The 18,970-nt window shown below is 38.2% G+C and overlaps 1 long non-coding RNA gene across 1 annotated transcript; it reads right to left on the bottom strand.

Annotated features, from left to right (window-relative positions):
- Window positions 1-8,698: 8,698 nt before the first annotated feature.
- LOC121386295 lies at window positions 8,699-12,732 on the bottom strand. Its single transcript, XR_005959627.1, has 4 exons — window positions 12,181-12,732; window positions 11,554-11,639; window positions 11,159-11,255; window positions 8,699-9,035 (listed from the first exon to the last, which is right to left on the bottom strand). It is a non-coding gene; the product is annotated as an uncharacterized LOC121386295 (long non-coding RNA).
- Window positions 12,733-18,970: the final 6,238 nt, after the last annotated feature.

Raw genomic sequence — 18,970 nt, forward strand, 5'->3', positions numbered from 1 at the left:
GGAGTAGTCTGTACGACCAAAGACATCCCAGTGAAAATAAGTTATCTTACAGGGCACCTGCTTTTGTCAGGTGGAACTTAACTGACAGGTGCTATCACAGAGACGCACTGTGAAGCAGATATCTACTATCCTAAGTGCATCGAACTATAGCATTACATCGTTTGACACGTTATTTTTATATTATCACTATTTTAAAGGGATTTCTCACTTTTGTTTTCTTTTTCTAATTAATTTTTTATTATTATTATTTTGTTTACTTTTTAAAAATCAGAAATATTCATAAAATACCCCAATATAATTATCCTGGCTTAAATACTCCAAGGTATTAATCGGTAAAGATAACTACATTTCTTTTTGGGGCAACCGGAGATACCTTCCAAATTATGTGACGACAATATTACATATGCAGGGTTTTTTTTTCTACAACTGTATGTACAGGTTAAAATTAATATGTTAAACTTACCTTGCAAAGATGAAATTGTACTCTTTGTCGGCAAAGTAACAATTGCTAGCGTGTCGCATTTTATTCAACTTGTTACACCATCATCATTAAAACAACAGAAGTAATAAAAACAAATCAACGAAAGAAAATCGACGACCTTATCAGTTATCTAAAGAGCACACAACCTGAGGGTATTTGATTTAATTAACTGACTTTATCAATATTTTGTAAAGCAATAAAGAAACATGCGGTAGGCAAAAAACACAGAGAAGTATTGGACGTTAGTGAAAAAAGAGAAGAAGAAGAAAAAAGAAAAGAAAAAAAAGAAGAGAACATAACCCTGAGGTCGCAAGGATAAACCATATAATTATTGTTTATGTTTAAACAGTAGCAATGAGTTTAGTCTCAAGTTGTATCACGTATGTTCTTAAATGTGTTGGAGATACCGTCTTGAAACACTTATTGTCGCTGATGTAAATAACACGATCGTATGATGATATTGTGTGCCCATAATCCGGAAGCATGAGGGTCCACCTGGACACTCTTTGATGTGAAAGATCTCTTGATGTTTTTGGAAACTTCAGACCATCAACATGAATCCATTTCAATGTAGGTCATAGTAAAACCGGGACCTGCATTTAGTTCTGTGACTACCAATTGACACTTTTTGTTTTTAAATATTATATTTACTGGGCCAAGGTTTCTATTGGTCGACTACTAGTCCCCGCGTGCATCATTAGACCCGTTGCAATTTTAAAATTTCTATATGTTAAAGGGACATTCCTGAGTTTGCTGCATTGTCAGATGTTTCCGACTAATACAATATTTCTACGATTAAACTTACATATGAAATATATTTTCATGTTTAGAATATCAGTGTCTGTATATGCAATGTGTTTCTGGTCGTCTTAATATTTGTAAGAAGCCCAAACTGGATTTTGTTTTCAAATAATTTCGTATTTACGAAAAAACTATATTTTAGGAAATAAAATAAAATTTAACCTAGTACAAATAGTATAACGATCAGAAACACGTTTAATATACAGCCACTAATATTTTATGCAGAAAAAATATATTTGATATGTAATTACATTCGTTAGAAAGTATCTGTTAGTTGACAACATCTTAAACATTGCAGCAATCTCAGGAATGTCCCTTTAATACAAACTGTTACATTAGTTTCGAGCTAACCTGTTGGCAGAGTGGTTACGGTGTCAAATGCCATGCGAATCGGTGCAATAGGTTCGACGGACATTGTGTGTTTGAAAATATTAAAAAAGCCTATGACTAGCATCTGGCTAACAAAATCGACGTGACAAGGTCATGTTTGGTATTATAATTTTCAGACAATTGTTTTAACTCATCCCTATAAAAATTTAAGTCATTAGCAATAGCTTTACATCGAATAATGAAGAAACTGATATAAAACGTTTTTGTTTTCCGTTAGTCCATGAAAAGTCTCCTACGTTAACCTTGATATTATTTATATATCAAATTGGTAGGCATGCAAGGTACACAACCGGTATGAATCTGAAAGCCGCACGCCCTAGTTCCATCCAGCGAAAATAAATTATAATTTGGTTATCTACAAACCTGTAACACACTTAAATCACGTTTTTATCAAATGGAGTGAAAAAGCAGGTTTTATATCGATAAATACCATGGGAATCCCCATGTCCCAATTGCTTGAAATAATTTTGAAAGTTAGTATTCTGATGTCACCGGTAGATGTCGCTCGAAGCACAACAATGCCTACGTCACGACAAATTTCACAGAGTGCGCACAGACTTGGGGTGCGTTCCTTTCACCTCTCCTGGACATGTTCCAACTGTTCTGTCCTGGTTGTATCCCCTCTCCAGATATCGTAAGACTTAGCAAAATTATTGGTTTTATGGGTTTGTAACGTTTTGTATTGAGATACTTACTTGTCTGAACTTTATTGTTACTGAAAATGTTCACGAACTGTGAAGAAAAATCTCACAAATGAACAACAAGCAAACGACAACAAATCGGATGTTGATTGCGCGAACCGTGCACGAGAAAACAAACCGAACCAAAATGATAACGGTCACGTGGTATACCAACGTCTGTGACATTGAAATGGGAATATCCCCTCTCAAAATAGATTACACCTTGTCTGCTCAACGTTTTTTTCTCAGAGGCCCGTGGCATTTTATGAAATACGAAAAATGCATTTTGTGGTATTACAAACACCAGGATTACCAAAAAACACTTCAGGTGAATGGAAATGTATATTCTAAATAATAAACGGTAAGTAAAGTGCAATTTTATTTGTGAAAAATGAGTTTAATAGCGAAAAACAACGGCGTAATGGTTAACAACTAGGGCGTGTCCTAGCATTTGGGTTCGATTTAAAATTTTTATTATTATGCACATGCTCTACAGACAGAATTGCTTTTTTATTGTAGAGTATTAAGATGTTAGTTTCGAAGGATTCAATTTTGTATGAACCACAAAACGTTCACACCAAATTGTTGATTACCCCTGGGGAAAATAAAATCTGGTTTATCAGCTTTGGTACCACATACCCATAAATCTTTTTTTTCAAAGTCAAACTCTCTGGAATGTGAAAACTAACGCATGGTATGGTGACGTATCGTCGTGTCATCAACCGGTAGAGGCATCACTTCTGATGTATGTTAAAGCTGTCTTCATTTGGCGTAGTTTTTGTTTTGCATGCACACTTTTGTTACTGGCAATGTGCTCCAAGGTGATGATCATGCCTTGACAATGGACAACCATTTACAGCATCAGGCAAGATATTAGACCCAATATCCCCGTTGGTGGACATATTGTGCTATTTCTCGTCATAACCAGTGCACCACGACTGGAATGTCAAAGGCTGTGGTATGTGCTGTGTTGCAATCGCTATTGTAAATGTAACGGCTTTTCTCTGGAAAATTATATATCAAAATTAACAAATATTTGACATCCAGTAGCTGATGATTCATAAATCAATGTGTTCCTGTGATGTTGTTGAACAGAACATTTTAACTGTATATGGGTCATTACCAGATAAAGTCCCAAATTCAAGTTTGTACTTTCAAAAATAAAAAGTCACTATTTTTGTTTAAATTATTGGATAACTTGATAGAATACAAATCAAGAGATCGTATGTCAGTGTTAGCAGCGCACTTTTCTTCCAAAAAAATAATAAATGACCTAGTCTAAACTAGGTCACCCGCCCAAAATGCCAAAGATCTTGGGCGGACACCGGCCCAAGATGTCCCAATTCTAAAATTTATGTACCAAGTCGGCCCAAAATGTCCCAACTGCTAACTAGTGTGTTGAAACAGAAAAATATACGAATAGAAGTACATATACGTAGTTAGAGGGCGTCATCCTATATATAAAACGTAAATGCATTTTGTTCTGTCTGATCCCATTCCCTTTTGAAAGCAGAATCCACATGACAGTTTTTGAAACTGTATTTCTTGGGTTTTCTAATTTGTTATGGTTTGGTTTTATTTTGTATTATTGGAGGGTTGGAAGGTTTATCACTGGTTTTCATTTCATTTGTTTTCTTTGCAAAACTAACTTCAGACATTAGATTCAGTGTTTCTAGGAATACAAAACAGTATTTTATTTTATTTGACTACAAAAGCCCTGTTAATTATAACGTACGTAAAACCACCACACAACACAACAAACACAACACAACACAATACAATAAAACGAAATACTATCCTTATTGCAACGTGTGTATCTTTACATTGGTATTTGTCAAGGGTAAATGTTGCCAGGAAAAACAAAAACAAACAGAAACTGGTTATACCTACAACATAGATACAACATGATGATAACATTATAGCAGTTAGAAAGTCTAGTTACCGGTTAAAATATACAATGTAAATGCATTATATTCAATTTGACAACGTACACACACACACACACATCTGCATTTGTGGCTATTTTTATTTTTTTTTTTTTTATCTCTGTATTATTATTCATATGATGCATTTTGATATGGGCAAGTATATTAATACCAAACTTTATTACCTTTTAGATAAATTTCATGCGTTTTGATTGGTCAATAGCCAATGCATACCATAAGTACACCTTCTCATTTGCGAAAAAATACAGAATTTGCCGGGGTGTACGAAATGTCACGTGACTTGCTCGACTGGTTGTACGAAAATGCGAAACTGAATGAGACCAGTCCTGTTTTTCCCCCACAACAATCAACACGCCTCAGTGGTTAAATATGTTAAGTCTTAAATTTATTGCAAAAGGAAATATCAAAACTCATAAGTTTTATGTTTTAGTGTTTATTTGAAGATTTATTGTGCACGTTTAGCCCATAAATGCGCTAGATTGCAAGTTTTCGCATATTAAAAACATACTCAGTGCTATACACGATTACAGTAAGGAGGGCGAGACGTAGCCCAGTGGTAAAGTGCTCGCTTGATGCGCGGTCGGTTTGGGATCGATCCCCGTCAGTGGGCCCATTGGGCTATTTCTCGCTCCAGCCAGTGCACCACGACTGGTATATCAAATGCCGTGGTATGTGCTGTCCTGTCTGTGGGATGGTGCATATAAAAGATCCCTTGCTGCATATCGAAAAGAGTAGCCCATGAAGTGTCGACAGCGGGTTTCCTCTCAATATCTGTGTGGTTCTTAACCATATGTCTGACGCCATATAACCGTAAATTAAATGTGTTGAGTGCGTCGTTAAATAAAACATTTCCTTTCTTCAACCTATCCTTCTGACGAATATCCGCTTATGCGTCTCATTCCAAGATTAACGGGTTCAAGTTTTCACAGGCTAAACAAAAAAGTGGCAACACACTTTCCCGTGACTTAGCGGAATGTTTTTTCCCCATCAGACACAATAATTTCCATGAGATTGCCCGAATCAGCATCAATCTTTACTGCTGAAATTTGGGCAATCATTAAAGTGCTGGAACAGATTAAGGATTCATGTGCATCCAAATACTTTATTTTTAGTGGCTCACCTTCGTGTCACCAAACTCTACAGTACATGAAATTGGAGCATCTCACAGTTGGAATGGTGATACGAAAGTGTCTTTTTATCATTTGCCATGTTGGCATTATAGGGACATTCCTGAGTTTGCTGCATTGTAAGATGTTTCCGACTAATAAAATATTTCTACGATTAAACTTACATATTAAATAAATTTTCTTGTTTAGAATATCGGTGTCTGTATATTCAATGTGTCTTTGGTCGTCTTAATATTTGTAAGAAGCCCAAAGTGGATTTTGTCTTCAGATACGTTCGTACGTACGAAACAAAAACAAATTAGGAAATAAAATTAAATTGAATCTAGTACAAATATTAGAACGATCAGAAACATGTTTAATATACAGCCACTAATATTTTAAGCAGAAAAATATATTTGATATGTAATTACAATCGTTAAAAAGTCTCTGTTAGTCAATAACATCTTAAAAATTGCAGCAAATTCAGGAATGTCCCTTTAAGGGCAATGAAAAGGCAGCTTTTGCTGTGAAAGTCTGCTTTGAATTTGCCCGAGGGCGCGATGTGACTTATCGTGTACACGTTTAGTCATACTTCTTTGACTGGAAAGAAATGGGCGATGTTTTGATGGACCCAACATGTAGATATTTCTGTTTCAGTTTGTTTTATTTGTACAAAGAATTCTTGAGGGAAAAAAGAGTTTGTTTTGTTTAACGAAACCACTAGAACACATTGATGTATTAATCATCGGCTATTGAATTGCACAAATTTGGTAATTCTGAGGAAACCTGCTAAATTTTTCCTAATGTAGCAACTTGCAAGGGATCTTTTATATATTCTAACCCACAAACAGGAAAACACATACCACGACCTTTGACTAATTGTGGTGCACTAGTTGGAACGAGAAAAAACTCAAATCAGTTGAATGGATCCACCAAGGTTGTTCGATCCGTCAACGCGAATACCTAAAGCTAGCACTAAAACTTTCTCTGAATCATCAATGCAATCTCGTGTATTTAATACCATCAAAATATACTCTCTTTTTTTTTAAAAGGGGGTCGTTATACTTGCTAACTGTTTGGTTGAAATGTAGAATATGTTGCTGGAAGACGTGGCTTGAAATGCCTTTCTGGCGATGCTATTAGTTGATCTCCTGGTATGCACCTGATTTGAAATTCATGCAAGAGTGATCCACTATTTGTGATGGATTTTCAGTTAATTGTTCGACTTTCCCTCTTCATTTTTGGGGGGTTAATGATTTTTTTTTACTTGCCATTGCAGTAAAATGGTGAAATGTTTCCTGAACAACTCGGCCCTTGTGGAACTCTTCTTTACAACAATGACTCTTAGAGGTACAGGAAACGACCTACAACAACTGTAGGTATCAAATGCAAAATATAATAGATAGAATAGATGTTTAATGACATCCCAGCACGAAAAATACATCGACTGTTGGGTGTCAAACTATGGTAAATCCAAAACATTAAGTGATGATTGCAAAGTATAAAGTCCTTTAATAGTCCTTTCGACATAATTGAGGTGTTATAAGGTAAAATATTAGATTTGTCCAAAATATTCCTGGGAGAGGTTCAGCCTATTGTGAAACTCTCAAAATAGTACTGTAGGTATTCCATGGCCACTTTTCCAGATGAAGACCAGCAACATAATGGTAAATTTGTCTTCACCGTGGGTCAGTGGCCTCCTCCACAGTATATTCTGGAATATGGCAAACAGTGTGCAATTGCATGCCAAAAGAGGAATCGGGTTCAAAGTCTGTAACATTCTTCACAAAATCTACACCATGTTTCATCCTTGCCAAAGTGGTTATAATGTCTGAATTTTTTTTATAAAATTATGAAAACCGGCTAGGGAATACTCAAAATACATCATTCATATCTTTTCTATGGATTTGAATGATAGTTTTATTTGTATGACAGACACACTAATAATGTATGGATATTATTCACACTTCCAACAGCTATATCATGTAGATTACATTTAAATATATAATAAACCTCGAAGGGATAATACTGTTTTCGAAAACTGGTTACATTTAGATCAGTATAACATGCCCACTGGTCACAAAGACCATTCATATCAAATGTACCATATACTTTTACTTGGTGAAGAGGACAGAAACTATATCAAGTGTTAAACTATCTTTATAGGAGTAATAAAATACTGAATATTTGGTGAAGCAATTTCTATTTGAGGCAATTTTGAATTATGACGTCACAATAGCCACCTATTGGTCAGATGTTTTTTTTGGTTTGTTTTTTTGCGAATTTTGTTTTAGATCTACACACTGATGTGAGCCTTTTGGTACAAACATTGGCACTTTTGTCCAGCCCGTCCCCAAACTGTCGCTAACAGACGTCACTACTCATCATCAGTGTGAACATTGTCTGTGTACACGGACTGAGCGCCACATTTTGGTAGAATATGATCATCTTAAGCTGACGAGAAATGATATATTTGGAAAGTGAGAACATTGTCACTGTACACGGACTATGGCCACATTGTGGTGGAGTTTGATCATCTTAAGCTGACGAGAAATGATATATTTGGAAAGTGTGAACATTGTCAGTGTACACGGACTATGGCCACATTGTGTTGGAGTTTGATCATCTCAAGCTGACGAGAAATGATATATTTGGAAAGTGTGAACATTGTCAGTGTACACCGAATGTGCGCCACATTTTGGTGGAGTGTGATCATCTCAAGCTGACGAGAAATGATATATTTGGAAAGTGTGAACATTGTCAGTGTACACCGAATGTGCGCCACATTTTGGTGGAGTGTGATCATCGGAAGCCGAAGCCGAAATATTTTGGAATCTTTTAAATTCCACCCAGAATTAATTTTAAAGTTTTTAAAACACTTTGATTTCTATAAAAAAATTTAAAATATACCTTACCTTGATTGATGTACTGTCTTATACGCCCCCCACCCCCTCCCCGCAGCTCGATACACTGTGGTTTTAAATAATTGTATAAATAATATTTCCATATACTTACCTTTTATGACACCCAATAGCCGATGTGTATTTTTGTGCTGGGGTGTCCTTAAATGTTCATTCATTAGTGAACGAAAACCACCGAACGCCTCACCCGATGTTGCGCCAGATTAAAACGGCCTTGTCTTTATGTGTTTGCTGCAAATGTTTGTTATGTAAATAAGACCAATTATTTGATGACATATATACTACGATTTATTATTAAATATAAGACAGCAAATTATACAAATAAAAACAAAAAACAAACCCCAAACAACAATAGTTTATTTTATTTATCGGTTAGCGTGCATCCACAGCGATCGTCTATGGATAAATACTTTTTTAAAGTTAGAAACACTTGCTGGAAGCCAGCTTCGGAAAGGTCGGACTAAGCTCACAGATGTACTGATTATTACTACGGCAAGTTTCTTCCGTCCATTGATACGTGTTTTGTGCGCCTACAAAGTCCAAGACCATACAGTGTCGACTAACTGTGTCAGCACCCTCACCATTGGCCCAGTCTGAGAAAGGATTTAGTGTATTAGGAGGTCCTGACGGGACACCCATCACTGCGTTAGGATCAATCCACATCCACGTCCTTTGGTCGTTCAGCTTGTGTAGTCCGGCGTAATACTCCACTGCATTAATAAAATAAGTCATTATCAGGGTTCTTTCTAGTGGATGGGAGAGGGGGTTGTGTTGCAAAACAAAACACGAAAGGAATTATATAAAAATAAGCATTCAATCATTTAGTCATGGCAGTTAGACTTATGGATGGAAAATAATATGAAATACTGCCAATCTAAAGAAATTGGAACAAGTACTGCAATATATACCCTGTTCTTGTTTTCAGTTTTCAATTTATCGTTTTAATTGACCATATCACACTTAAAGTAGTTAATCATGTAAACATATTAGGGTAGTAACGTGTATAACATTTGTCATATGTATATGTAATATATAATCAAAGTTAAACATAATTCAAGGCCCCAAATCTCGACTTTGCTCTAGTTTCTGGGGATAATAAAACATTTAGAGGAGACAGGAACAAAAGCACCCCAACCCCCCCTCCCCCCAAAAAAAAACAACCCACAACAACAACAACAAAAAAACTCCAAAGACAAACAAAATAAAACAAAACAAACATACAATCCATAACTGTCTAGGACACCCTGCAACACCATATTTACTCTCAAGTCACGTCCCGATTTTGTCAATAATACATACAATGAAATCTTCACAAATATTGTGATAACCACATCTAAAATGTTAAGATTGTTATTCTTATTTAGCGAAAGAAAGTTACACTTACAGGAAATAGCACATGTTCTGATATCTATATCATCGAACTGAATTAAGCGCACATATGTTTAAATCTTTATGACCAAACTAGCAGAGGTGCTTATTTTGCTCAGTTGTTTATTATCTTTGGTTAAGTTTATTCTAAATGTATTTGTTTTTCATTTTACTCTATACACAAATGCTACAATACAAGATAAAGAAATGTTGTTATTTAGCTGATTCACCTCCATCCATCCCCTTATTAATATTGTTATGCAGGGGAAGGGTAGAGGAAACTCTTAACTCATGTTTTGGCAAATCGTCGACAACCAAATGGCGCAAGCTACTGTGTCTAAAATAAAACAAATTTCTCCGAAATTTAATGCCACAGAGTTTCAGTTATATTATTATCGAGTCCATTAAATCTACGTTGCTAACCAGTACCAACGCTACAAGAAGAAACCCGACGCCTCTATGCGAAACAAACCTACGCTGTAATTTCTTGTGGTGACGTATAGCTAAGTGTGTGCCCACGTGGCACGTTGGTACTGGTTAACAACATGTGAGTTTAATGTCATGACTGGAGTCGAGAATATTTAAATTAAAGATCTGTGGCATCGGATTTAGGGGCGGGCAATGTGTATTTTAGACACAGTATCTTGCGACCATTTGGTTGTCGACGACTGCCAAAGCATTACACAGTTTCCTCTTACCTTATCCTACATATCAATATCAATAAGGGGAGGGCTGGAGGTGACTCGAGTTAGTTCTTATTAAGTCCACCAATGGACGCAATATAATTATTGGTAAGTTGAGGTAGAAGAGATGGGGGGGGGGGGGGGGGGGGGGGAGGGGAGACACACACACACACAAATCAACAACACCCCTCGCCCAAACAAAATAAAAACAACAAACAGACAAAATAAAAAAAGAAACGGACAACTGGCCAGTAACCTGTCTGGTCCCTTATTATTTGACTGTTTTTGAATGACATGACATTAAAAGTAAGTTTGTTTTGTTTAACGAAACCACTAGATTACATTGATTTATTAATCATCGGCTATTAAATGTAAAACATAACTATCAAAACATAATACTACTAAATTATCTTTAACCCCAGTAAGACGTAATATTAAGGACATGCCCTATCCCCCCACACCCCCAAATCACTTTTTTCACCACGTTATCAATTTTCCCGTCGTCCCATAGCATGACTCCTAGACAACATAGATGCCCCCCACCCCAATCTGCGTGGCCTCCCAATATAAAATGCTGGCTACTCAAGTGATTAAGACCAGCCTCGGTGGTTTAGTGGTTTAATAGGGTTTAAGGTCAGTGCACCGATTTCTATAGCACTAATCACTAACCTACTGTTCTGAACAGATATTTGGAGTGTGCCCAGGAAAGCATGCTTGAGCCTAAATGGATATAAGTTCGATAATAATTTATTAATGAATGAGTGATTAAGGTGTATACTTACAATTCTGATTACCAGCATCTACGACGGATCTTATGAAATTATTTTCTGATTGACTATCGATAACGACGAGATCGGCTCCCATGGTCTGACAGGCAATCTGTAATCAAAATAGTATACCCCTGCACATTAATTAAACACCACATGAACTGTATTGCAGACGAAAAGGTGTCTAGAAGCAGTTATCCATATCGAGGGAGTTTAAACATTATACTGAGGTTTTTTTTTTACACATTCTACATCTACTGGGTAAAAATAGGTGATGGTCAGATATATATATATATATATATATATATATATATATATATATATATATATATATATATATATATATATATTTACATTTAGTTCAGAATAGCAGAGATGTCAGGTCAACATAACATTAAATAAAAATATACCCGTGCTTCAAACCATGATTCAACACTATCATCGGCGAAGAGATAGCAGGAATCTTGATTTCGTTGAAATCCTTTAGGACAGTCAACTGAAAAATGAATTTTTTGTTTTTGTTAAAAAGATCGTAAACAAAACGCAAATCGCAGCCCTGCTATACCACACATTTAATTCAAATACAAAGTGTATTTCCTAATATTTTAGCTTCTACAGATCTAGAATAGTTTGACGTATATCATGTTTGAAGACAATTATTTCACCTTCAAAAGGAAGGGGTTTTTTTTCACAGAAAATTGAAGATAATATGCGTTAATCTACTCATCATAAATACTTTAACAGGCGTTTTACAACAACCCAGCACAACATACATATCGGCTGTTGTGTCACCAGTATTACACCAAAACAATGTAAACAACGTAAGAGTTTGTAATGTAAGCCGTAACGCACATAACAATCACGAATATGCCATTAGCATATTCAATAACGTATTTCAGCAAAAGCTGACACTCCCCCCCCAAAAAAAAACCCCACACCCCCCCCAACAACAAAAAACCCCCCAACAAAACAACAACAACAAAACAAACAGAAAACAAACGTTGATAGCTTCTTCAAAACATAAAACCATGACTTACTGTTGGGTGCTTTAACTACAAAGAACAGTTGATCCTGATGGCAGTAAACGATTGCAACTCCGCCAGTAGGACTGCCACTTTATAGCGCGCCTCAAAAACATTTCTTCACCTCCCATGGCCAAATGGAAGTCAAATATTGACACAGAGGTACATAGAATCTTTCAAAGAATGATCTGCAAGTATTTCACAGAAATATTCCTGATAGAAACTGATAAGACATGTCCAAACTTAATGGGCCGCATTCTCCTTCCTAGGTTAGTTGACAACTGGTTATCGTATAGCCCAAGGGTAATCATGAACTACGTGATACACTGAAAACCTCATATTTTATTTTGCCACCCTGGTGTATTCGATTTGGTGCATCTAAAGAAAGATCGCACAGATGCAGTTATTTATTTATAAATAACCCCATTTCATGGAAATCCAAGAAAGGTACCGTGATTACATCCCTGTTTACACAGACGGATCAGGGGATAGGAAATGTGTGGCTTCTGCTACATTTTTTTTCCATCGGACACAATAATTTCCATGAGATTGCCCGATTCGGCATCAATATTTACTGCTAAAATTTGGGCAATCATTAAAGCCCTGGAACAGATTAAGGATTCATATGCATCCAAATACATTATTTTTACCGACTAACTTGTGTGTCTCCAAGCTCTACAGTACATGAAATGAGCATCCCTTAGTTGGGATGGTGATACGAAAGTGTGTCTTTTTATCAATTACCAATACAGATGCTGTATCTTGTTGGGTACCCAGCCATGTTGTCACAAAGGGCAATGAAAAGGCAGATTTTGCTGCCAAGTCTGCTTTGAATTTGCCCCGTGTTGGTGTCCCCTACAGTGATTTTAAATTTAATATTAACCAATATATATTTTCGACTTGGCACGATGATTGGAACGGTGCGGTCGCAAAGAAGCTTCATTCTGTCAAGCCAGTCCTCCTAAAGGCGATGCAGAAACGACGAAGTAGTCTTGTGCCGTGGCAACATCGGTCATACATATTTGACACATTCATTTATTTTAAAGTGTGAACATTGTCAGTGTATACAGATTGTGCGCCACATTTTGGTGGAGTGTATTTGAAGCCGACGAGAAAAGATATATTTGAGAGCAGAAGTGTTTTGGAATCGTTTAAATTCCACCCAGAATTTGATTTAAAAAATTTTAAAAACACTGATTTCTATACAAAGTTTTAAAATATACCTAGCTTGACATCTGTATTATATAATACTTTTCCCACAGCTCTTTACACTGGTTTTCCATAATTGTATAAATAATATTTTCATATACTTACCTTTCTGACACCCAATAGCCCATATGTATTTTTGTGCTGGGGTGTTGTAAAATATTGATTCATTCATTCTTCTACCACCAACAATTAGTACAGGAACATTAATGTTTAACCCATAAATATTAAATAAATAGTACAGAGTTGATTTTTTTCACGATAAATGCAGAATATCATTAGTAACACTACATCAAAAGTCCCCAAGTGTCCCTGGGGAGCTAACGTCATGACACGTAAACATATAATTATCGTCATGTAATCAGTTTACGCACGTAACCTATTTTCATTATCTACCATAGCGATTTCATCCAGGTATGGCACGCACATTTTGGGTTTTTTTACATCTACGGTCAGACTTTGTAAATAAAGAAAACGAGAGGCTGCAGACAGTAAAATAATGATCTGTATATATTAACAAATACATTTATTGATGTCTATTTAAATATGACAAACAAATAAGTTTGAAAGCATTTTCCTTTCGCTATGCTGCTTAAAAAGTGAAAATTACGATAATAATTTAAGGCTAATACATTTAACGGGCTAATACATTTAACACATTTATTCAGATTATCATTTATTTTTAAAATATTAATTATTAAAATAAAGTACGCCTATTGTAAAACATATTTATTTGATTTTTTTTTTTTTGAATATCAATGTCTGTATATTCAATGTGTTTCTGGTCGTCTTAATATTTGTAACAAGCCCAAACTGGATTTTGTCTACAAATAATTTCGTATGTACGAAAAAACATATTTTAGGAAATAAAATGAAATTTAACCTAGTACAATTATTAGAACGACCAGAAACACGTTTAATATATAGCCACTAATATTTTATGCAGAAAAATATATTTGATATGCAATTACAATAGTTAAAAAGTCTCTATTAGTCGATAACATCTTTAAAATTGCAGCAAACTCAGGAATGTTCCTTTAACAAAACCCCACAAAAACAATGTTGTTTTCGCTAAAATAAACTATGTAAATACGCCCTGCAACTGTGAGTTTGAAATGATATTTCTGATATTCTCAATCGTGACAGTTCTATTAGAAGTACTTTGGAAGTGTTTGATAAAAAGTGTACACCAATACGAGAAGTTGCCATGTGACTTTCTAACTTGGCCAAAAGGTGACTTTATGAGTACACTAAAATCATTTTGCAAACTCCGGCAAACTTAAAACATGCAACATAGTTTTGGATTTTGAATGTGTTGTATACAATCCTAACCCATAGTAAACTGGAAGCGGGGAGGTCGGGTGGGAATCATCCCATGAGGACAGGTGATGTATCTATAAGAGAGAAAACACCTCAAGTTTTCTCCATTTCTTTTCAACATCACCTGTCCTCATAACTAGTGCAGCATTCGACAGATGGTGGCAGGTTCCGTACTCCAAAGATGCACACATCTTCTCCCCATGGACCGATAGAAAACTGACAGTGGAAGAAAGAAAGCAAACCAAGTTAGCCCATCCTCCAAGAGTTGCATAAACAACCTATACCCATGCTGTTAGTATTGAAAGTGGGAAGAGTGGCATCCGTCAATGGTGTGGATGAACGGAGTCGTGAATTACGAACAAGGGTCACAAATTCGTTCTTCAACAAGTAGGTTCTGAATGGTGGGTAATCGTCGCCAAAAGGAAACAAATACGGTGGAAGCATCCATCAGAACATTAAACCAACAAAACCCCGATTTTTTCTTACTAGTAAAACGGTGGAGAAGTTAGTTCAATTAATAGGAAAACTCGGTGCTTTGAGGAGCGGACGGTCTGGTCAATGTGTCGGCCAGAATAATTGACACACCTGGGGTGTGACGTCCTCCGAGTTGTAGCGGAATGGCATCCGTCATCTTGAACAAACGATAAGTTAGATAGTTCCAACTTGACGATTTATGTAAGCCGCCGCTGTCACATTGTCGGTTGCTACCATTAGTGTTGCATTTATCAAGAGATGACGCCAATGGCGTATCGCACTGAACACTGCCAGAAGCTCTAGCACATTAATGTGGAAACTTACTTCCACAGCAGACCACAGCCCCGACGTTGTCTGACTGTTGAGATGTGCTCCACAATCTTCTCTTGAGGCGTCCACAAACAGATGGTCGGTCGCTTGGAATGGCCTCAAAGAGACTCCTCCTAAGACGTTCGACAGAGTCAACCACCATTGCAGACCGTGTCGAAGATTGTCGGGTAGAGTGATCATCAGACTGGGGTTGTTCATTGTGATGCACGGATTCAAGAAGACTTGTAAACGTTGTAACTGTAGGCGACCCCGTAAGGTCATCCCAATGAACTGGAGATTCTGTGTTGGTAGCAGTAGAGACTTTTCCTTGTTGACAATCCATCCTAGTGTTTGCAAGAACTGAAGTACATAACTGATTTGGTTCACTAACTTCGTCTTGCTCTGGCACTTCAAGGACAGTCGTCCAGGCATGGGTAAAAATATATACCCTGCTGATGGAAAACCCGCGCCATCTGAGCTGTTATTCTTGTGAACAGCCAAGAGCTACCGAAATGCCAAACGGCAGAAACATTCACTCGTAGTGCACTCCCTGTAGTACGAACCTGAGATACAACTCTGGCGAAACGACAGTGACCATAGTAAAATAGTCGCGGTAAAAAACCCAAAACGCGTGATGGCGACTGGACAACTTCCGGAGCCAGCGGAAGTAGCGACTAACTGACAACACCACCGGATGTAGTGATCGACCTGCCGAATATCTCGGTAAAGCCATCGAGCAACCACTGGAACGACGCATTATGTCGTCAACACCAACCCGGTACGCATGTAACGTCGAATTGATGCCGTAGCACAACTGACTGTGTGGCCCAACAGCAACAGCGGCAAACCGACAGGAAACTGGAAAACAATTTGTCATCAGACGGAATGTCCGTAGCAACCTCGGAGCGAGACATATCGTCGAAGGTTCCATATGACTAACATCTCATAACAGCAGCAAGGTAAACACGCATAGTCATATGAACGTGTCAACCACAGATGAGGCTGGATCATCATGTGGAAATTCGTCTTAAGGCGCGCATAAGCAGACCAACGGACGGAAAGGCAGTCGCTGGAGACGAAGACCATGAAAAGGCGCGTCGGAATCCCCCAGAAACCTGGAAACTAACATCAGACGAAGATCGGTAACGATGGTCCGTGAGACCCGTGATAGGCCATAAAGACCGACTGCGTGCATGGCTCCGGTGAGACGAGGACGACTCAGACTGGTCACGAGAAGAGTATGAAGAACGCTAACCTGGTAAAACCCCTGAAGTTCCTTCCACAGTAGCCGCAGGCAACGTATACAGCAAAGTAAAGCCGCAGGATGGACCGCATCCGGAAACATCATGACAGGTGAAGGCTAGATAGGGCCGGCAACAGGTGTCGCTGGAACCATCACTGGACCCGCCTTAAAATCGCAGGAACCGCGGCAGCCATGGAAGCAAACGTCTTTTGCAACATCGTCGGTAGCACCGACCTGCAAAGTACCGGCCGTCAATGAACATCCGAAGCAATCATCGGTGTCGGGCCCGTCTTGGAATGCGTCGGCGGAAGTAGACGTGACGGAGCAAGTCGTAAACCGCAGCCAGACAACCCCTCATCGTCATGTAGTCCGCAAATCCGTATTTATAACGGAAGCAGTCGAAGACGCATCTTCGCTCATAATGTGCGCACCGGCAAGGTGATCGTCAATAGTGGAAGCCGCAGTTGAACTGAACCGAACCGAACCGTACACGGTCCCGTCTGGAACCCTCAGAAACGCTGGAAGCCGCTTCAGCCAAAAATCGGCGACGATAATCCATGGAGCCCGTGAAGATTTAATCACCACATCCTCTAGGGCTGCGTCGGTATGAATCATGGGAACCGGTCCCTTCCGGGTAGGCGCCGACTGGCCGAGGTAGTGATGGTAGAAGCTCGTAAACAATGGATAAACAGTCCTTCATAGTCATATTATCCGCGGTATCTGTATCATCCACGACGGAATCGTGTGGTTTATCCTCAGGGAAGTCCAGCAAAAGTCTAGCACAAGCATGCCGATCCGCAGTACTTGAAGGTCGTGGAGACCGTGAACGGCCGTAACGGGAATCGGAGGGTGACCGTGAGGCATGATTCTGTATACTTCGCGACCGATGACGGCGACTGGAATAATTCGTAGATCGTGGAGAACGGCTTCGTTCACGGCTGCGATGCCCAACAACAGATGAAGTAGATCGGCGATGATCCGCAGTGGAATTCCTAGGCGGTCGAGACACAGTAGCATCCGTTGGTGCGGTAGCCGTGGTCACTGTAGCGCTCACCGTAGAAGACACTGGAGTAACCGGTACCGTCACGGTAGCCGTAGGTCTAGTAGTGGCTTGTAGCGAAGCGATAGTCTCTTGAACCATACTTGGTAAGAGTGGTTTCAGCAGTTCAGCCACAGACTCCAAAGTCGTCGTAGCTGGAGGGGAAACCGCCGAAACAGAATCTGATTTCTTAGTCCGCTGAGCCAAGACCTTCAAAAAGTTGTCAAATTCAGCTTGTCCGAGAGGAAGACAGAATAGACAACGTGACTTGATATCACAGGGTGATCGACACCCAGGACAGACGTCGTGCGGGTCTCCTCCCGCCAGAATTTTCCTGCATTTGGTACAGAAACGCATAACTCTAGAAGAGCTAGTATCTGACATTCTCAACATTTATCTGTAATGAGAAAGCAAACACATAAAAATGCACAAATCCGGTAAACAAGAACGACAAGGTGACCGGCAAACATGACAAAAATAAATTGTAAATAACACTTAAAATAAAGTGATTACAACCAAAATAATGGTATAATAGCAAAGTAACAACATTAAAGAATGTGTCACCACAATAAATTGAAACATAAACCAAAGTAATAAAACAGAAGGCTCAGATTATGACAGAGCAAAATAAAGAACGTCCGAACCGTAGAAGCGAAGGAAAAAGAAGGAAGTTACAGTTATGTGACCGGAACAGGAAGGGGTACACAGTGGAAGAATTTGAGCCATCCCATTGGCTGTTGGGATGTTCGGACCAGTCTACTAATCGTAGGGAATATGCACTAGTGATGAGGACAGGTGATGTTGAAAAGAAATGGTTTGTTCAGAGATTATTAACGTATATAACTGTGTTTGTACCAAATAATGTAATTTAAAAGTGTACTGTTACGATATACTGCCATGAGATTGCAATAACATGACCTGCTACTAATTTTACGGCCCAATGCCCGCGTCACATTTTGTCAATCCCATTCACTCGATCTGTACTGGTCCGATCAACTTCAACAATTCGGTTATTATTGTGAATTCGAAACCTCATTTATTGACAATTAATGACTCGTGCCAAAATTTAAACTGTACATTGATGACGTCTCGTTGCTCATTGTGACGTCGCGTAAGTTTACGTGTTAGTAGATCATTTGGTGACCCAATTCGTAGAAAAATAACGTGTAGTAGGTCTCGACATCTTACTTCTGCGTTGCGGCTTGTTTGCGGCT

This window comes from Gigantopelta aegis, chromosome 12 (assembly GCF_016097555.1).
Source record: "Gigantopelta aegis isolate Gae_Host chromosome 12, Gae_host_genome, whole genome shotgun sequence".
Classification (NCBI taxonomy): domain Eukaryota; kingdom Metazoa; phylum Mollusca; class Gastropoda; order Neomphalida; family Peltospiridae; genus Gigantopelta; species Gigantopelta aegis.